Source organism: Rhinopithecus roxellana, chromosome 8 (genome assembly GCF_007565055.1).
Source record: "Rhinopithecus roxellana isolate Shanxi Qingling chromosome 8, ASM756505v1, whole genome shotgun sequence".
In the NCBI taxonomy this organism is placed as follows: Eukaryota; Metazoa; Chordata; class Mammalia; order Primates; family Cercopithecidae; genus Rhinopithecus; species Rhinopithecus roxellana.
In genome coordinates, this window is record NC_044556.1 from 53,877,724 (window position 1) to 53,895,912 (window position 18,189).

An 18,189-nucleotide genomic window follows, 5' to 3' on the forward strand; every position below is an offset into this window, starting at 1 on the left:
AGAGAAGAAAAGCGAAGACGGAATGTTGGGGCCCACCTGCATGGGGTGGGTGAGAGGAGAACAGCTGTGTTTCCTTTACCTTCTTTCAGGTAAGACTCGGGTCAACTTAAAAATGGTTCCAGACCTAACCCAACCTCCTTATTTTACAGATGAAGGAAAACCAAACCCAGAGGGTTAATTGATTTATCCAAGGCCTCACAGCTTCTTAATAGCAGAACTGAGACTAGATGGATTAAGTGACCATTGGGAATTAGTGTTGCTTAGCAACTGAACTAGTTGCTGTGTATCACATGATGTGGCTGGATTCAGAGAAGCCTGAGAACACACTGCAAACTTCATCTATCTTTGTTACATCAGCCCAGCACTGTAACTGGGCCCAACAGTTGAATCAGCAAAGGGGTTCAGACCGTATCTTATTCATCTTCTTGTCACTGTCCCCTCTACCCTCTCTTTTCCTACCACTGCCTCTACCACCAGAGTTATTGCAGAGTAGAGAAAGTGCAGATTATTTTCCTTTTTGAGTATGAAGACAGGCTTTTGAAAGGAGTTGAAGAGTTCATTTACAATGAGCATAACCCCTGGGAAAACTGAACCTCAGAGACATTCAATGACTTACCCAGATCACCAGTTAGTGGTAAAGCCTGGACCCAAATCCCAACTCTTGTTTTTTTGCATGACACTACCAACCTCTAGTGCAAGAGACAAACTTTCTAGTCCCTAATTTCTTTAAATATATGCTGTGTCATCCTCTTCTTTCAAGGTGCTTCTTTTAAAAAGAGCTCCATGATCCAAAAAGTTTGTGGAGTGCTCTAAGCTCGCCCTCTCTTGGATAGTCAAAATGTCGATTACCATATTAAAGACTGTGGGAAGTCCTGCAGTAAAGAAACTTGTTTAATTCTCTAACAATACTTTTTGAACTAATTTGACCACGGAACTGTGACCTTGTAATCTACTTATAAACCCACAGATTTCCAAGAATGGCACTTTGGGAAACAGTGCCTAAGTCTCATTAGCAAGACTTCCTTTGTAGGTCTCAAGCAGAAATATCACTAGTGAGTGGTCCTCACTGTGGGATGAGGTCGGGGAGTGATGAGAGACAGAAGAAGCAACAAATAGTCCTAGTCTCTTCCAGAGCCATCTGATCTGCCAGCAACAAAGGGTGAAACAGTTACTGAGCAATTTCAATTTGGAATCCTCACTATAAGCTTAAGGTACTGTCTCCTACTAAGGGTTCTGGTGAGAAATGAGTGTTTTTGTTCTCATACGTTCCACATCAGCTGATGTGCTCATTCCACGCTGCTTCTGCCACCATTCATGGTCATGCCATCTTGTCCTTCCACATCCCTCTGGCTTTTCTTTCTGCACTCCACCACCCTGGTCTGAAGAGTGGACTACCAAAAGCAACCTTCTTTTTTTGTTTATTTGTTTTTAATTTTTTCCTCAGTGCTCCTTGTTCTGAGAAAGCAGCCTTCTAGTGGGTCTCCCTGACTTGATTTGTTCTCCCCTGCAATTCACCGGCTTTCATATAAAGGAAATGTTCAAAATTCCACAACATCCAAAGTTCTATTTAATGTCAGAAAACACATCTATGCAATGCTATTTCTCTATGCTCCCCAAGGCAAATATCACACCACCCTAGGCTCCTGTCCTTACTGTTAACTGAACCAGCCAGCCATAAGCAATCTGACTGCCAAGCATCTGTTCCACTGCTCTTTGCTTCCTGGCTATCCAATTTATTCCAATTCTTATTCAATTTGCAGCATCCAGCACCAGTCCCCTGGCTATACAAACCCTTCCATTGCACTCTTACATTTGCAGATTCTGAACAAGTATCCCCCCATTTACTTGCATTGCTCTTTTACTGCTCCCTGAATTTTCTAACTGAAAATAAACTCAGAAAGGGAAAGGGCTATGTCTTATTAAATACAAGCTTCTTAGTAAGTACTCAAAAAAAAACAAACAAACAAACAAAAAACTCTTGCTAAATACAGGAATGACTCTATCAGAGGCATTTGAACCAGAGTGACTCCATCTTGAATAGGGGTTGGGTAAAATGAGACTGAGACCTGCTGGGCTGCATTCCCAGGAGGTTAAGGCATTCTTAGTCACAGGATGAGACAGGAGGTTGGCACAAGATACATACAGGTCACAAAGACCCTACTGATAAAACAGGATGCAGTAAAGAAGCCTACCAAGTCCCACCAAAACCAAGATGGTGATACAAGTGACCTCTGGTCGTCCTCACTGCTGATTAGACGCAAATTATAATGCATTAACATGCTAAAAGACACTCCCACCAGCGCTATCACAGTTTACAAATGCCATATCAACATCTGGAAGTTACCTCATATAGTCTAAAAAGGGGAGGGATCCTCAGTTCCGAGGGAAATCCCTGCCCCTTTTCCAGAAAAGGGAAAACCATGAATAATCCATGATTATCCATGAATCATGGATTATTCATGGATTCATGATATCCATGAATAATCCACCCCTTATTTAGCATATGAGCAAGAAATAACTATAAGTATACCCAACTGAGCAGCCCATGCCACTGCTCTGCCTATGGAGTAGCCGTTCTTTTGTTTCTTTCATTTTCTAATAAACTTGCTTTCACTTTACTCTATAGACTTGCCCAGAACTCTTTCTCGCGTGAGGTCTAAGAACCCTCTCTTGGGGTGTGGATTGGGACCCTTTTCTGGTAACAAATCCATATTGACCTTAGAGCTATGAGTTAAGTAGAAAATGTCAGGTCCACAAAACTTTAAGGAAACAAATCTCCTTCTGGGCCTCAAGTGCATTTAAATATTTCTAGTTCAACTGACTTTAGTTTTATAAAAGCAAGAGAAAATTTATTCTATCTCATCCTGGATGGTCCGGAGCATTTTCATTTTCTTATATATATACAGATGGATTTGTACTTTCTACCACCCTCTCATTGGCTCTTTGCCATACTTGGCCTCCAGGAAGGAGAGTCTAGACCGAGTATATTATAAGTGATATTTAAATATGCGTCTCTAAATTTTCCAAGGGTCTGGCCAAAAGCATATTCTTCCCAAGAACACATCTTTCTTGACAATTGCCCCTTCATTCATTCTTTTACTTATCTGACAAGCATTTAGTGGGTGAGTCCTTGAGATATAAGGATGGATTTTTTTTAAAGCCATGGTTCTTGAGGCATCCACAGTCTAATGCTGTTTTACACAAAATGTGATCAGACAGACACCTGCAACAGAATCACCTGAGGGAGGCTGTTTTAAAAGATGCAGGCCTCCTGGGCATTTGCACAGAAAATTTCTTATTTAGTAAGTATGGAGCAGCGTCTGGGACCTGCATTTTTTAAAAAGCACTCCAGGTGATTCTGATGCATATTAAAGATTGAGAGCCACTGGCCCAGTGGAAGACAGGAATGTATGAGGATAATTGTAGAGCAGTTGTGCCTAGTTGCAGTAAAACAGATATTCACCATGTGAAATGGAGACATAAGAAGGGGCTTTAGTGGGTAAGGCTTGGATGTTGCAATGAGAAAGACACAGTTTCAAATTCTGCTGCTGTCACTTACTTGTCATGTGATTGACCTTTTCTTGGTGTCTTATGTCCTCATATGTAAAATAGCCAAAGCTCTCACTTCACACCAATTACCAGCTTTTCATGAGACTACATATGTAAAGTGCTTAACTTAAATTTTGGAGCATAATAAACACTCGTTACTCAGAAGTCATCACAACTGTCATTTTTAATTATTAATGGAACTTAAAGGAAAGACCACAGATGAGAAAAGTTTTCCTGAGAACCGTGGAGCCTAAATTTAATTTTAAAGCAGTATGTCTCAAAGGATAAATATCTTGCAGTCCACAAGAGTTCTAGGATTTTTAAAGTTTTGTGTCTTTGATTACAATTTAACATTTTATACAAGAAGTAACCATCAGGGCCGGGCGCGGTGGCTCAAGCCTGTAATCCCAGCACTTTGGGAGGCCGAGACGGGCGGATCACAAGGTCAGGAGATCGAGACCATCCTGGCTAACACGGTGAAACCCCGTCTCTACTAAAATATACAAAAAAACTAGCCTGGCGAGGTGGCGGGCGCCTGTAGTCCCAGCTACTTGGGAGGCTGAGGCAGGAGAATGGTGTAAACCCCGGAGGCGGAGCTTGTAGTGAGCTGAGATCCGGCCACTGCACTCCAGCCTGGGCCACAGAGCAAGACTTCGTCTCAAAAAAAAAAAAAAAAAAAAGAAGTAACCATCATGCAATTTCACTGCCTGACTTTTCATTTGTGCTTACACTTGCACAAATGCCAAATGAAAGCCAGATGAAGTCAAGGATCAATCTGGAAATAGAGGAAATGTTGGGAAAACTAAGTCGTTGCATGGCGTGAGGCAGTTTAATCTACTAAGCCATAGGATTCAATGCCATCTTCACGCTGTGAGCAGATGTGCCATGGGGACTCTGGCTTTTTACATACCAACACATACCAGCTTATAAGCAGAAACTTGAGGCATAAATACACAAAGAAGAATGGTTCTGTCCCTGATTCTGTTAGTAAATGGATTAGATATCCACTGAGTACCAATTTTAATATCAACACAATGCTAACCCCACCTTCAAGTGAGTAGACAGTTTAACAAATTATCAAATGATACCTCATTGAAACTGACATTTGATGATTGCTTACTACAGAGTTTTGGTTGAGATCTTATTTTCCTGAACTTATGAACCCTCAAAGCTATTAACAACAATTTGTTCAACGTACTTACGCTAACAGGCATGTTTTGCATGAGTATTAATACATCTAAATAACACATTTAAACACAGACCAGACCCTGAGGATACATGGTTCTACTGTGTCTATCTTTAAGTTCCACACTAGTGATTAGTTTCAACAAAACCATATTATCTATCACATTAAAATAATTTACATCTTATTGGGTTTCATAGTTATATTTGATTTATTTTTCTCTCTCAAATCCCGAGGTCTGCTCAGATATAGTTGATTTCATTTATAAATTTGTTTTGGCTCTAGAGTTGCATAAGAACTATAAGCATAAGTAGTGTATACCTAGTTTTAAAATTATACATATTTTAATAAGATCCTAATAATAGATCACCCAAAGAGGTGAAAAAAAATTCCCTATAAAACATGTCCATGTATTATTCAAGTTTGAGTAATACCAAAAGGGACAATCCTCAGGAAAAGTTTGTTCAGGGTTGTCTACTCTTCTATTATCACCTGTCTCTCTTGAAGAAGGCAGTCCCCACCTGTTCACCAGGGATGAGTGACAGAGAATCTGCTTTATCAGCAACTTACGACCAAGCCACCCCTGCAGCATGCCTGTTCAATAAGGCCCTCGGTCATTGCTTCACAAACTTCCCTTCCCAACCCACCCTCCATCGCCAATAGCAAAGTCATTATTTGCGGTTGGGGAAAGGAGAGGACCAAGAGATCCTCTTCTTTGCAAGTGAAACACCATTTGGTCTACACTTAAAGCTATTTATTTATCTAGCCTTAAGAAGTGTGGTTGGCTGGGCACTCATGCCTGTAATCCCAGCACTTTGGGAGGCCCAGGTGGGCAGATCACCTGAGGTCAGGAGTTTGAGAGCAGCCTGGCCAATATAGTGAAACCTCATCTCTACCAAAAATACAAAAATTAGCCAGGTGTGGTGGTGGGTGCCTGTAATCTCAGCTACTTGGGAGGCTGAGGCTGGAGGACCACTTGAATCCAGGAGGCGGAGATTTCAGTGAGCAGAGATCGTGCCATTGCACTCCAACCTGGGTAACAAGAGTGAAACTCTGTCTCAAAAAAAAAAAAAAGAAGTGTGGTTAATGGTGCAGGTGGAAATTGAATTCCTTTTGTTTTTTAGTTTTGTTTTATCTCATTTTACTTTTTAAATTCTAATATTTACATACAGATACTGATTGAGTAGGCCTGGTGTGAGGCCTAGACTGTACATTTCTTTTTTATAATTTTAAAAAATATTTTTACATTGACAAGTAAAAGCTGTATATATTTACAGCACACAACATGATGCTTTGATATATGTCTACATTGTGAAATGGCTAAATCACACTATTTAACATATGCATTATCTCACATACTTATTCTGTTGTAATGAGAACACTTAAAAATTACTCTCTCCGAAATTTTCAAGGATACAGTTTATTGCTATTAACTGTAGTCACCATGATGTACAATAAATGTCTTAAATTTGTTCCTATGGTCTAACTGAAATTTTGCATCCTATGACTAACATCTCTCTAATCTTCCCACCCTACCTCGCCCAGCCTCTAGGAACCACCATTTTCCTCTCAGTTCCTATGAGTTCTACTCCCTCACACCCCACATACAGGTGATATTATGTGGTATTTGTCTTTCTATGCCGGCTTATTTCACTTAACATAATGTCCTCCAAGTTCATTCATGTTGTCACAAATGACAGGATTTCCTTCTTTTTTAAAGCTGAATAGTATTGCATTGTGTGTATGCACTGCACTTTCTTTATCCATTCATCCATTGATAGACACTTAAGTTGATTCCATATCTCAACTATTGTGAATAATGCTGCAATAAATCTGAGAGTGCACGTATCTCTTTGACATACTGATTTCATTTCCTTTGGCCATCCAGTAGTGAGACTGCTTATAAAAGTAAACAATGGCAAGGCACCATGTCTCACACCTGCAATCCCAACACTTTTGGAGGCCAAGGCGGGCGGATTACTTGAGGTCAGGAGTTTGAGACCAGCCTGGCCAACATAGTGAAACCCCCTCTCTACTAAAAATACAAAAATAGGCAGGCGTGGTGGTACATGCCTGAAATCCCAGCTATTCAGGAGGCTGAGGCAGGAGAATCACTTGAACCTGGGAGGTAGAGGTTGCAGTGAGCCAAGTGTGCCATTGCACTCCAGCCTGGGTGACAGAGCAAGACTCTGTCTAAAAAAAAGAAAAAAAAAAAAAGTACTTGATGTGGATCTAGATATCTCAATCCTTTGTCAACACTTTCATCTAACCTGCATGTATTCAGAAGAAAGTGTCATACGCCATGATCATCAGGCTGTCTGGCGGATATGTTTTCCTAATGCCTATTGCTGAATCATGCATTTGTAACTATAATAACTTCATCATCATACAGATGGATTTGAAAATGTTTTTAAATTAGCATCGTAGTACTTCTCTCAATAGCTCTGAGAAACTGTGAGTAAATTTAGGAACAAGTTGTGGATGACAATTATTGCTTATGTTCCTATGGCGGGCTAGATTAAGACCTTACAGAGGCTTCAGATACAGAAATATTATAGTCTCTTCTCGACTCCCACCCCAACATGTACTTCACTATTTTTAAAAATGCTAAAAAGTAGCATTAGGTGCAAGAACATGCAATAACATTTCTATTTTCTATTTTTCTCATGAAGACTACTTCAATACATTTTTGGAAACCAAATATTAGCTTATTTCCAAAAGGAACTGGAGGTGTCCCTACTAGAGTCCTAAACACTTTTGGGTAAAGCCAGTCGCAAGTGTATCCCAGGTTTTCACAGGCATCATATCTCTTAAAAGCCAGGTCTCATTTCTTATGTACAGTCTGCGGGTAACAAATATGGAACCATTCTGAATGTGCCAGACTCTCTTTTTCCAGTTTAACTACCCAAGAACTCCTTCCCAGACTTCTCCTTGCCCTAATCCTACCCAAACCAAATGAGGGCTTAGTTCTAAAAGTATGAAATTCCTTTCAATATTCAAGTACGTTGTAAGTTAGAAAATTAGATATTCTGGCCAGGTGCAGTGGCTCACACCTGTAATCCCAGCACTTTGGGAGGCCGAGGCAGGTGGATCACCTGAGGTCAGAAGTTCGAGACCAGACTAGCCAACACAGCAAAGCCTCGTCTCTATCGAAAATACAAAAATTAGCTGGGCATGGTGGTGGGTGCCTGTAATCCCAGCTACTCGGAAGGCTGAGGTAGGAGAATCACCTGAGCCCAGGAGACGGAGGTTACAGTGAGTCAAGACCGAGCCTCTGCACTCCAGCCTGGGTGACAGAGCGAGACAACATCTCCAGAAAGAAAAAGAAAATTAGATCTTCTGCCCTATTTAAATGCTCTTCTTCTTTCCTATATTACTTCTGCAAAAGGCATGAGGCCAGCAGTGAAAAGGAAATGCAGAGTCATTAAAGTTTACCTGTGTAGGTAGGTCAACATCAGACATTCTGAGCATCTTTGTTAGAATATATTTTGTAGATGTTGGCAACTCAATCAATTGAAAAATGATGATGAGAAGCACCTGGGAACCTAGAGGTGGAACTTTCTACAGCTCAGGGAAAGGCACAGTGTAGCTCCATTTTTCTGGAGCATGGGGGGCGCTGGTGGATCTATGAAAGGGGCAGAAGAATCTGGTACCTTAAGTCATGAAAGTGAAACAGGCGAGTGAACTTCAGAAAGTTGTGAAGGAGAGACAATAGGAAGACTATCAATCCTCTTTAAACTGTGAAAACAAAGCTTGCCACCAAAATACAGCAAAAGGATTAGAAAGCGACTTTTCAGACGCCCTTGAAGGAATTGTATAGATCTAGAATTTACATCCTAGATTGACATCCAAGCTTGATACCCCTTTGGTAATAAATGGCTGAGCAAAAGGCTTAGAAAATTTTTCACCTCCAAACATGGTATTAAGTAACATTTAATTTGTTTTTTACATAACACTGAATGTTCAAATAAGGATTTTTTAAAAGCTTTAACAAATGAAAGGTATTTTAGAAAAGAGAGAATACTCAGTGAGAGAGGGAAAGGTTAAAGGCAAGCACTTCTATTATAAGAGGACTGAACACACCCATGAGGAAAGGAGTATGATCAAGAGAAAGACACCAGCACTGCCTGTAGTCAAACCAGGAGAAACCAAATCTAGGGTAGTATTCTGAAACCCTCCTGGAATAACCACCTTCTATTAGTTGTTAAAATAAAATAAAACAGGCTGGGCGTGGTAGCTCACACCTGTAATCCCAACACTTTGGGAGGCCAAGGCAGGCAGATCACCTGAGGTTGGGAGTTCAAGACCAGCCTAATCAACATGGAGAAACCCCGTATCTACTAAAAAAAAAATAGAAAATTAGCTGAGCATGGTGGCCCATGCTTGCAATCCCAGCTACTCGGGAGGCTGAGGCAGGAGGATGGAGAATGGCTTCAACCCAGGAGGCAGAGGTTGCAGTCAGCTGAGATCATGCCACTGTACTCTAGCCTGGGCGACAAGGTGAGACTCTGTCTCAGAAATAAATAAATAAATATAAATAAATAAAACAAAAAATAAAATAAAATAGCCCTGTATATAATATAGGCCCAATACAAACCGAGCTTTCACATGAGCTTATCTGTTCCTCCTTATCTGTACTCACAAGACATTAGTATATTTCTACAATGTTCACAAATCATAAGAATCAAGATTTAAGTCCAGTACTTCTGATAGCAAGTCCAGTACTTAAGCCATTTTTTTCCATGACCTAGCTCTCTTTAGATGCTGATCTTAACGGCATAACCAATTAATAGAAACTTATTGAGCTCTTTTCCATCCTCAAACACTATAGTGTATGACATTTCAATTACTGCCCTCTAAAATTTTTTCCAACAACAAATAAGCACTGCGCCAGGCATATAAAATAAGTCTTTAATCTAATATACAGTGAGAGTTTGGTAAATAATCACTTACGGGTTAATGCTATAAGGTGAGTTAGAGCGATCACCTAAGACATAGTCTTTGCTAAACTAAGTGATACTGACCAAAAAAAGAGGGATTCCAAGAAGTAAGATCTGGAACAGATGGAGGATCTGAAACTTAAGCTGGCCTTCAAGAAGAGTGGTATTTGGCTAAAATGAGAGGAGAGAGGAGCATATTCAGAGAGTATGGGGACAGGATGACAACTAGGGTGAAGATCATAGTGACTCAAGTCTTATCTGTGAAAGTGAATATGGAGGTGTGGGTGCTGACAGGACAGTGATTAGCATAATTGAACCAGAAAATGTAGAAATTGTATATTGTCCTTTACAGATGAGAAAAATTTAAACGCCGAAAGATTTAAAACATTGTTGCACAAAGTCCCACTCCTCATAGGTGGCAAAGTTAAAATTAGAATCTCACCCTATTAACCCTTGGCCCATCACTCTTTCTACCATACCAAGTTGTAGTTAAAACAACACAATGAGGGTGGGTCCAGTGGCTCATGTTTGTAATCCAAGCATTTTGGGAAGCAAAGGTGGGAGGATCGCTTGAGCCCAGGAGTTTGAGGCCAGCCTGAGCAACATAGTGAAATCACATCTCTACAAAAACACAAAACAGTTAGGCAGCTGTGGTAGTGCGCACATATAGTCCCAGTTAGTTGAGGGGCTGAGGTGGAAGGATCACTTGAGCCCAGGAGGTACAGGCTGTAGTGAGCCATGATTGCACCCTGCACTCCAGCCTGGGCAACAGAGTGAGATACTGTCTGTAAAAACAAACAAACAAACAAACAAAACAAATGACTATTATTTAAGTGATAGTTATTATAATTTGAAGGGTATGACACAAAAATACCTATATATCTGCTATTAACCTATTGAATTAGTCTTTCTCAAGAATTTGAAACATTTCTGCCTCAGGTAGCTTTAATAAATAAAATAATATCATTTAAGTTTAGGGTACTTATCTGAAAAACAAAATCAATCATTTTAAAATACAGATGCTCATGATTATAACTATATTACGATGACTGCCTTCAAATAAGAAAGAAGTAGCCAAGATGGAATCAAAGTGCTAGAATTTGGAGACTGGGCAGATTTTTTAAATTAAACTCTAATTCTTTTACAGCAGTTCTAGGTTCCCAGCAAAATTAAGTAGAAAGCACAGATTGTTCCCATATACACCCTTGTCCTCTGCTATAAAACCTCCCTCACTATTGACATCCCTCACGACATTGGCACATTTATTACAATCAATAAGCCTATCAATAGACCTAATCATGTGTGATATCAACACATCATTTTCGGCCAGGTGCAGTGGCTCACACCTGTAATCCCAGCACTTTGGGAGGCCGAGAGGGGCAGATCACGAGATCAGGAGTTCGAAATCAGCCTGACCAACATGGTGAAACCCCGTCTCTACTAAAAATACAAAAATTAGCTGGGCGTGATGGCACGCGCCTGTAGTACCAGCTACTCAGGAGGCTGAGGCAGGAGAATCGCTTGAACCCGGAAGGCAGAAGTTGCAGTGAGCCGAGATCATGCCACTGCACTCCAGCCTGGGTGACAGAGCAAGACTCCATCTCAAATTTTTAAAAAAATCATTTTTACCCAAAGTACATTGTTTGCATTAGGGTTCACTCTCAGTGTTGTACATTTTATACATTCTATGGGTTTTGACAAAGGTATAATGACATACATCCCCCACTGTAGTAACCACAGAACAGTTCCACTACACTAAAAATCTTCTCTGTTCCATTTATCCCTCCCTCACTCCTAATCTCTGGCAACCTTGAATAGTTTTTACTGTTTCCATAGTTTTGTCCAGTGAAATTCAAAATTCGGAGTATTATTTCTACTGAATGAGTATCGCTTTTGCACTGTCATAAAGTTGAAAAATCATAAGTTGAACCATTTTAAATCAGGACCATCTGTATTTTCTCTCAACCGATGGTTTGTATTGTCATTCTCTTGACATTGTCTTTCATAAAGCGGAAGTTTACAGTTTTAATGAAGTCCAGCTAATCAGTGATTTCTTTCACAGATAGTGCCTTTGGTGCTGTATCTAAAAGTCATCACAATACCCAAGATTACTGAGATTTTTTCCTATGTTATTTTCTATGAGTTTCATTGTTTTGCATTTACATTTTGGTCTATGATCCACTTTGAGTTGCTTTTGTGAAGGATGTAAGGTTTGTACCTAAGATTCATTATTTTTGCATGTGGATGTCCAGTTGTTCCAGCACCATTTGTTGAAAATACTACCTTTTCTCCATCAGATTGCCTCTGCTTCTTTGTCAAAGAACAGTTGGCTACATTATATGGGTCTATTTGGGCTCTCTATTCTGTTTTGTTGATCTATTTGTTTATTTTTTCACCAACACCACGATGTATTTGTCTGGACGGAGGGAGGAGGGGAACAAAAGAACAAAGGGACTGAAGATGGCGCATTTCCGGGTTCTTCATCACCAACTTTCCCGCGCCTGGGAGGAGACATAGGCTGACTGCGCAGGCGCCACCTGACCTCCGACCCGGGAAACCGAAACCTACTTGGCGGCGCCTACCGCCCGGCACCCGACCTGCCTATGTCCTGCCCACTGCCCTCCCACCCTGAGGCCCAAGACATAAAAGCGGCTCCCGGAAGGCACGCGGGGCAAACTTCCTCGGCCCCTCCTCATAGGCGGGACATAGGAACTGCACACTGGAACGCTGGAGCGACTTCCTCGGCCTCCGCCACCAGAGACCGGTGAACTTCGCCCCTTTCCTTCTTCACATTGGCTAGCTAATAAAGTTTCTTTTTACCTTGCCTACTTGCCTTTTCTCTGGCATTTGCTCTGGTGGTCACATTAAAGCAAATCAGCATTGATTACCAGAGCTTTACAGTAAGTCTTGAAGTCAAGTACTATCAGTCCTTTGACTTTGTTCTCATTTAGTATTGCAGTGGCTAATCTGATCTTTTAACCTTTCTATATAAATTTTAGGATCAGTTTGTTGAGGCCAGTCATGGTGGTGCACGTCTGTAATCCCAGCAACTCAAGAGGCTGAGACAGGATAATCACTTGAACCCAGGAGGTGGAGGTTGCAGTGAGCAGAGATTGCACCACCGCACTCCACTCTGGGTGACAGAGCAAGACTCCATCTCAAAAATAGAAAAAGAAAAAAAAAAAAAAAGAATCAGTTTGTTGATATCCACAAAATAACTTGCTAGAATTTTGGTTGGGATTAGAACTTATTTTTAATTTTCATTGATACTATTTTAGCATTATTATGTCCATTTTAAACTCTCTGTTATGTACACATTCTAAAATTACAACTGCATCTGTCTGAGGAACAGATTGCTATTCTTGAGTGAATTTAGCTCCCACTACTCTCTTATTGAGGTCGATTTGTTCCCCTGCATCTCAAGAGGGTTCATCCTGAAGGACAAGTGCCAGTAGCCTTTGAAAACTTCACCAATCCTCTAACTTTTACATGCCTCTGAGAAGTTACAGTACTGCAAGGCATTTTGGTATGGCTCCCACGAGGACTTCTGAAGTGTGATTTTCTTTTACAAAGCGCAAGTACTCATTCATTTTACTTCCAGCAAGAAATGGAAGTGGCATATATTGGTGTGACTGTACTTTAAAATTGCCAAAAACACACATAGATGCACTTGCACCCACTTCTCCAACCTTACCATGGGGATACGGGAGTTTGTTCTTTAATGCTTGGATTTAGACCTAGAACGATAGCCATAATTATGATAATAATGAAGACCATGGCAACAAAGACAATGGTGATAAGAAGTACAGTCCCAGGCCGAGCGCAGTGGCTCCCGCCTGTAGTCCCAACACTTTGGGAGGCCGAGGCAGGTGCATCACCTGAGGTCAGGAGTTCAAGACCAGCCTGGCCAACATGGTGAAACCCAGTCTAGACTAAAAATACAAACATTTGCTGGGCGTGGTGGCGGGCGCCTGTAATCCCAGCTACTCGGGAGGCTGAGGCAGGAGAATCACTTGAACCCGGGAGGCAGAGGTTGTGGTGAGCCAAGATCGCACCATTGCACTCCAGCCTGGGCGACAGAGCGAGACTCCATCTCAAAAAAAAAAAAGTACAGTCCCAAAAACAAGGAAAAAGAGGATGGGACTCTTGGTAATGGCTTTATGCCTCATTTGCCTATACCAGTGTCTCCTTTATCAGAGATTTAATCATATTTTATGTGTTTCTGAAATTTTCTCTAGTCACTGCTGTATGTGTCTGTTGTTTCTAAGTTCCTAAGGACAAGAATTATGTCTTTTACTTCTGGATCCTTCATTTCACTTGTTTATATATTCAGTAGATGTTTTATTAAATGTCTACTATGTCCAGATATTGTGTTAAGCCCTAGCACTGAATAAGGCATGCACTAAGTGCACAGAAAAATTTTTTTCTAATAAATGCGTAACCTCAAACTATAGCTACATAACATTATAAACAGCTTGAGAGGCAGCAATATGACTTATTATTTTCATAATAACAAATAGGGCATAAATAATAAATTTATTTATTATTTTGTTATGTTTAATAAATACATATTGAGTAATTAATAGCAAATAAAACATAATACTAATACAAGGTTGTAGTAGTAGGGAAATTGTGCAAAGGGTAGAAGGAATTCATGAGAACTCTGCATTTTGTTCTCAGTTTTTCTATGAAGCTAAAGTTGCTCTATACTTTTTAAAAATTATAAAAAATATAAAATTTGGGGTCCTATTTATGGCATAACACCTGGATCCACTGACAATCACCATCTAATAACTATTTCTGTATTATTTTTAAATTATAGTTCAGCAAACTTTAAAAGCTAAATTTTATTAATCCAGTGTGGATACCAATTTTCTAAATCAAGTTTTGTACAGCCAAATTCATATTATACTCCCTAGAACCTAAAGCAATGAATGCTTATAAATGCTCATAACTTTGTGGGGTTTGTTCATCACAAAATATAGAACAGTGTCCACCAGAGAATAGGCATGCAATAACTATTTACTGAGGAGTAAATAAATCAATACAGCAAAAACAAAATTATGACAGAGTTTACCAGGATGCTATGACATTTTTAATAGATAAAAAATATACCTGTGATTTTTTTTAAATCACCACTATTTAAGAGAAAAATAAAATCAGTGAAAACTATCTTAGACATGAGAGTTCACTGAGATTTGTATTGTTTCATGTTTTTTGGATTCATAAGAGCATTCAAATTTTAAAAGGAAAAAATGCAAAAATGCTAGATTATTTGCCCTCATTTTTAATCCATCTCCCATCTCAATTTATTTTGGCAACCTAAGCCATTAAGGCCCTACGGATTATCTTGCATTACAGCAAACTTTGAGGGTTTAGCTACCTATGAAATATGTCCCAAAGGGCATCCACACCTACTATCCTCACAGGTACAGTGCTTTCCAGTTTCCTATACATTACCTTATCTAAACTCAAATGAAAAGGATAAAATTCATGAGGAAATTGAGGACCAGTGAAGTTAAAAAAACTCCTCTGAGATCGAAACCCTAGAAAATGATGGGGGTGGGACCAGAGCCGCACTACCTGTTCTTTTCACTACATGACGCATCTGAAGTTCTATTTATCACATGCCCTCTCCCTCTTTCTCATACTACAGAGCACCAGCCAGCACTAACCTCGGAGCTATAGATCCAAAGGGCCCCTCACAGATTTTTGTGGGGTTCCTTTAGGCACAAAATACAAGTCACAGATGAGTTAATGAGTGGATCCATTACAGACAATATCCAATTTCCAAGAGAAGCCCAGCTAAACTCAGGAGCTCTGTAGTAAGTCCGAACCCATGTTTAGAACTCCCCTACCTTTGCATTGCCCTTCTAGGCCTTAGCGACTCTTGGGCTGGCTCAAAACTGACCTTGTTCAGCATTTCAAAGCCAAAGTAAGATTCCAGCTAGTAATAAGTACATAATTTGCCAAATGCTGGGGTTTATAGCATTAGGAAACATCAAGTATTTCTATGCAAAAAAATTAGAAAATAAGAGAATTATTTTTAGCCAAATCATATGTGAATAATGCAGATTAATAATAACATATTTAAATGTATACAAATATAATTAAAAGAGAAAAAGTTTACAGACACCATCACTTTAGCCACTAGGTGATTGATGCTCCAATAAACATCCTTGACAGGTATCTGGACGTCTCAGCTCCTTTACTAAACTATGTTATTAGCACAGTGTTAATAAATCTTTGACGAATAGAATTAAATCAAATAGAATAAAATTGAATTGCCAAAGACAGCACAGTTAGAGATTTATCTTCAGAAGTACTTAACTCTGTTTCACATCAGAATCACCTGGGGAGCAGTTCAAAGTACTGATTCCCAATCTCCAACCTCAGATATTCTGATTTGATTGGTCTGAAAATCTTTTAAGGTCTACCTGGGGTTTCTAATTTCCTGGTGAGCAGTCCTCACTATGGATGGTTGCTGCATTCAGAGAAGCTCTGGGATGCCTGGGGATGCTGGACATATTTCTGGACTGAGTAGTCATTGTTGGGACAGAGTTGATCAATTCGTATGTTGCACAGCTTCAAACGGGGCAAGAGGTATAAAGAGTCCAGTGTGTCTGTGTTGCGGACAGGTCACCATTTATGTGAGCTGGCACAAGAATGTTAGCATGTCTGTGGAGGTCCGCTTTTAGACGTGTGTTTGCTTTCTGGATGCCTGCGAGACGTGTGTTTGGATTGTGTGTTTGAGGTGAGGGTGATGTGAAGTGCCTGAAAGCGGATCTTTTAAAGGAGCTTAGGAAGGATATCTGAGAGCTCATGCGAATTGAAAATGGTGTGACACGAATGTATGGAGGGTGGCCACTCTAATTTTTTCATGTGTCTATTAAAAACGAAAATACATGGAAAGGTTTGAAGTAAATTCACTGTGTGTGATCAAGAATTCATATGACTTCAAGACTGGGGAGTGATTATACAGGAGGGGAAGAAAAGAGGGAGTTCACAGAGTGGCTAGGGGAGAATAAGCAGGTGATAAGGTTCTGTGCTTGGACATGGAGAGTGTTGAGGAATCTAAGTGAAAGGCATTCTGGAAACACCTTCCCCACTTCCCTTACATTTAAGGTTTCTAAAGCAAATGGATCTTACCCTGAAACGGAGGCTGGGGCCTCCCCACTGCAGGCTGACTCTCCACCCCCACCCCAGAAGCAGTAGCCTCCCTTCTGACTGCAGGCACAGAATAGGGAATGCCAGAGAAAAGATGAAGGGAGATGTGCCTGCCAGTGACAAGAAGGTCCTGGGTCAAGGATCTGCCCTCAGCTAGATACGAAGCTCCTCAAATGTGAGTCTCGTATGAGGAGCAATCAGGAGACTGGTCCTGACTAAACCCTTCCTTTTCAGAGACAGGGGATGCTTCACCAAGCACAGTGTCCTTCAGCCTGTGCTGCTTTGGGTGAGGAATCACAGCAAACCAGGCCAGCAGAAGAGAAGTTAAGACAGAGCCCTCAGGAGTATTCCCCTGGGAGGGAGGAGGGCCTGCTTCCATTCAAAGGAGATGGGCACTAAGGCTGAGGCCACCTATTTCAGAGTTTCACACACATCCAAATCCATCTTCCCTCCCACCAGCGTCAGCACCGACTGCCAGACCCAGCACCACAGGGTCTGCCTCACAAGATGTTCTGGTGTTTACTGATCCTAATCACAAGAGCTGATACCGGTAAGCCCTTGATAGCCTTCAGCATGCATGCACATCCAATACCTCTTAAAGCAATAACACTGAAAGGTACTGCCATGGTTCCCGTATAATAAATATAGAAGTCAAGGTGCGGAAAGGCAAAGCAACTTTGCTAAGTAGTAACAAGTACAGCCAGAACTTATCCTGAATCTTCTGACTCTGAGTCCCAGACTCTTTGCATAACGAAGGTAAGTATATACCAAAGACCCAGAAATCAACTCACATCTGATATCCCAATAAATGTTCAGCCAAGTGCAGGAGTGGCCTCCGAGAGAGAATCCATACTGCTCCGTAGCTTGACACCTTCACCTCCTGAGCACCCGGTGAAATATGGAATTTGACCTCAAAAGTAACCAAATGCAAGGGAGATGAGGAGAGTATCATTGAATAGTGATTCCAAGCATAGATTTTAGAGTCAGATATACATGAGTTTCAAATGTATTAGCTACATTTCATTGAGCAACTCATTTCACTTCTCTAAGCATTAATGTCCTTACATGTAAGATAGAAATAATGCCTTACACAGCTGTGAGAACTCAATCAAACTATGTATGAAAAGCTCTGAGCATGAATTATGTATTGTTTTGAGTCTGGTGCATAGAAAATACTAAGAAGTTAGCTTCTTTTTATTTTACACACACACACACACACACAAATATAACCATAGACATCATTAGCTGATGAGCTGCCATTGGCATCCTCTCTATTACTGATAATTAATGTCCTCGTGGTGACTTGCTCATCATACTGCCTCTATTGTCTCAGGCAGAATAAGCCTTAAA

At 40.5% G+C, this 18,189-nt stretch overlaps 1 protein-coding gene across 2 annotated transcripts in view; it reads right to left on the bottom strand.

Annotated features, from left to right (window-relative positions):
• Positions 1-18,189, bottom strand: part of DDR2 (discoidin domain receptor tyrosine kinase 2) — a 175,183-nt gene that overhangs the window by 155,402 nt on the left and 1,592 nt on the right. The window contains exon 3 of one of the 2 annotated variants that reach the window (XM_030936630.1): positions 17,631-17,749. The exons of the other annotated variant lie outside the window; for it this stretch is intronic. The gene's annotated coding sequence lies outside the window, so the exon portion shown is untranslated. The remainder of the gene's footprint in view (positions 1-17,630; positions 17,750-18,189) is intronic. 2 annotated transcript variants of the gene reach the window in all.